General features: G+C 42.9%; 1 protein-coding gene and 1 non-coding gene across 2 annotated transcripts in view; one reads left to right on the top strand and one right to left on the bottom strand.

The window, feature by feature from the left end:
• Nucleotides 1-2538: 2538 nt before the first annotated feature.
• LOC119306755 (probable poly(ADP-ribose) glycohydrolase 2) overlaps nucleotides 2539-3510 on the bottom strand; it is a 6314-nt gene continuing 5342 nt past the window's right edge. Inside the window, exon 5 of the mRNA XM_037582890.1 lies at nucleotides 2539-2923. The gene's annotated coding sequence lies outside the window, so the exon portion shown is untranslated. The remainder of the gene's footprint in view (nucleotides 2924-3510) is intronic.
• TRNAC-GCA lies at nucleotides 3068-3139 on the top strand. Its single transcript has one exon. It is a non-coding gene; the product is annotated as a tRNA-Cys (tRNA).

Below are 3510 nucleotides of genomic sequence, written 5' to 3'. Positions count from 1 at the left end.
TCCAGGGCATGGAGCCGTGGTGAGCTCCTTCCCCAACTCTCCTCACCGGATCCAGAGGAGAGCTGGTGACCACGTCCTCCGGCGAGGGCGTTGCTCCGGGGTGTGGAGGCCGCCGAGCTGCAGGAGGAGGAGCTCCCCGCCACCCCAAGGCCCCAGATCCAGCCGCCACAGCCATAGCCGGGCTTCCAGATCCTCGTCTAGCTTCGAGATTCTGCGGTTCTTCTTAGGAGCAGGTTCGAACCGATCTGCCGCTCTGATTCGATTATTTCCACAGGTTGGCGCTCCGAGGCTACGATTCTGTTTCTTACAAGTATCATTGCAGCTTGAACTTCTGGCCCTTGCGGCAGCGCCCCAGGGCGACGCTGCTGAAGTAGGGCCGCCCGGGCTTGGTGAGGTTGAAGACGGAGTTGCCGTCCTCCAGCTTGAGCAGTGGGTCGCAGGCGGCGAAGGCCTTGGCGGTGAGCTGCACGGTGCTGTCCTGGCTGGGCGGGTAGAGGAAGAAGAGGGCGTCGCCGAGCTTGACGGGGACGGACTTGGCCCACCGCTGTTCTAGAGAATAGGTAACATATTTGAGCATGTATTTGTTTAGCTGCACTAAAAGAGGCTTCCAGTTAGTAACTTAATATTATCAAACAGAGTATTAGTGTTCTTTAGAGATAAAGACACCAGGATATGGAAATGCCACACACCCTTAATTTGATTCTTAACAACTGTTGAATTGTATGCCAACTGGCTCAACTGCATCTGGCTGAACTATTCCTGTTTTCCGTCTATGTCGCTGCTTGTGTTCTAGTACTTTTTTCGGATACTCCGTTTTCAGTTCTCGCAGTCATAGATATAGAGCACCGCGTTGATTGTTTAGCTGCATTAAAGAACATGCTTCGACTTACTAAGTAACCTTTTTTTTGCTGATACTTGTTTGAGATTGCTTGCTGGTGAGTTAGTAACTTAGTATAACCACAGTACCACAAAGAGTATGTGCTCCTTAGAAGAAGAAAAAAGGACACCATGGTATGGGAATGCTAAACACATCGTATGACCACTTCTAAAGCGTATGAGCTCAAATGCATCAGCTAAATTATTCCTTTTTTTCTATGTTAGTTGCATATAATTGGGTGTTCTCCTTTTTTCTTATACTTGAGCATGTTTATGTTTGCCCTACTCATGAATTGTTAGTTCTTTCAATTCTAGCCCTCCTATCTTTAATTCCTAGCTGCTGGACTACCTGCAGGACAACAAATTCATCTGCGCAGCTATCACTGTGAGCAGTCCGTTCGCGACGCGCTCCACAGCGTCTTCGCCGGGCACAACAAGATCCTCAACGTCTGGAAGTAAGTCGCCGGCCATCTGTTTCCTGATGAATTTTCTTTCTAGCTCAATGTGATCGGATCTGACTAGTACGTTCAGATGTCTATCTCAGATCTGCTCATCTAAAAAATCCACTTGAACCAATGAGAATTCTTCAAGCCTACCTATAACCACTTGAAAAGATGTCTATCTCAGATTTGCTCATCTAAAAAATTCAAGTGGAGTAGTATACTGGTAGTATAGTATAATAATATTATCAAAAGGTAAATGCCCTGATTATTTAGCTCTGTCAGATAAATACTCGTCGACAATGGGCTCCTATCAAAATTCATTTCCATTATAATCTTACTCATACAATATTCACACCATGTAATTCTGGAAACATATGCTCATATCAAGTTCTGCATAAAAATGACAATATTGACATGTTATAAATAGTTTGTTTGTCTTTTTGTTTATTTTGTTACATTTTGCAGGGATAAAGTGAAGAAAAAGAAGAAAAGATTACTAGAAGATTAGTTTTAGGATTTTCTTTTATTTCCTTGCAATTTTCCTTTTATTGGATACTTGTAAAGACATTGTAATATTCTTACTATAATAAAAATTATGATTCTATTTCATTTTTTTAAAATTATTTTTTCTTATAGGTTGTTTTCTGTAAATTTGGATTTTTTTTTGTTTTCCAAATACATTACTAGTGGCGCATTTAAGCCCTTATTAGTGGCGCACCTTCCTTTATTACTAGTGGCGCACCTATAAGGCTATTAGTGGCGCACCTGGAGGGAATACTAGTGGAGTACCTAAGGGTTAGTAGCGTGGCGCACCATGTGGTGCGCCATTGGTATTTGGATTACCAATGGCGCATCAAAGATGCGCCATTACTAACAATTACTAGTGGCGTGTTAATAGTGGCGCACCTATAGTGCGCCATTAATGGTCAAAATAGGTGCGCCACTAATTAGCCTTTTCCTAGTAGTGTATTATGCTTACATTAGATGGTTACCGCTATTCGAATAGTTCTCAATTGCTTCAAAATTAAGGCAAATATGTATTATATTCTGTGGAGCATGATAAGTTGATAACTGATACGTATTTTCAGACATGTAGGAAGAACATTTCTCCAATCAGGCCCTTTCAAAAGAATCTAAGAATGGTTTCCCTAACCCAAAAATAGCATGTTACATAAAAGCTCGAACTGGCTATCCAAGATCACAGCTTGAAGTACATGTATCAAATTTATGATGGCACATACAGCTGATATAACTATGTGTAAATTCCTAACTAGTGCTCTAAGAGCATCTCCAAGAGGCGCCCAAAAAGAGCTCCGCGCACTAAAAGTTCGGTTTTTTGGGCGCCGAACAGCTCCAGCACAAGCTGTAGCGCTAAAAGTTTTTGCGCGCGTGCTGAAAAAAGCTATCGCGCGCAGCATATTTTGGGCTCCAGATTGCGCGCGCTTCACAAGTTGCACTGCGTGCTTTTTGGGCGCGCGTTTTGGGCGTCTGGTAAAGCAATGTTGGTCCCGACGCATTAAAAATGCTACAGTGGCGCGCTGTAACCTTTATTGGGCGCGAAATTGTTGTGCGGCCATTGGAGATGCTCTAATCCATATCTAAATCTGCAAGGATACAAATTGATATTCAATTTGCATTGGCAATAAAGAGTGAACCAATTAATATTTAAACACAAGGATACGAGTGACCGTCTATCTTATTGCTTGTGCAATTATATATTTATTAGAGTCAAATGAAATAATATTAATGGGTCCATAGCTCAGTGGTAGAGCAATTGACTGCAGATCAATAGGTCACCGGTTCGAACCCGGTTGGGCCCTTATTCTCTTCTTCTTTTTTTCTTTTTTCAACTACTGTCTTGGCCTTCTCCACTTTCTTCGCAAGTAATGTTCTAAAGTTTTAACCATATATAGCTTTATTCCCTTTTCATCTGTTATGCGTTCTTGGGCATGTTGATTCTTCTTTCTGAGAATCGTTGTACTTACACTAGATGGTTACTGCTATTCGACCAGTTCTCAAATACTCCAAAATTGAGCTTATTAGAGCAACTCTAGCGGACCCCGCAAAAGCCCCCGACCTGCAAAATAACCGCCAAAATGCGGGTTGGCGGCGAAAACCCTGCCCGAACAAACACCGCAAACGTGGCTGGCCCGCAAAAAAATTTGAGGGGCGCGACAAAAGTTTGGCCCCA

Source organism: Triticum dicoccoides, chromosome 5B (genome assembly GCF_002162155.2).
Source record: "Triticum dicoccoides isolate Atlit2015 ecotype Zavitan chromosome 5B, WEW_v2.0, whole genome shotgun sequence".
Lineage (NCBI taxonomy): Eukaryota > Viridiplantae > Streptophyta > Magnoliopsida > Poales > Poaceae > Triticum > Triticum dicoccoides.
This window is presented reverse-complemented; position numbering and strand designations above follow the sequence as displayed.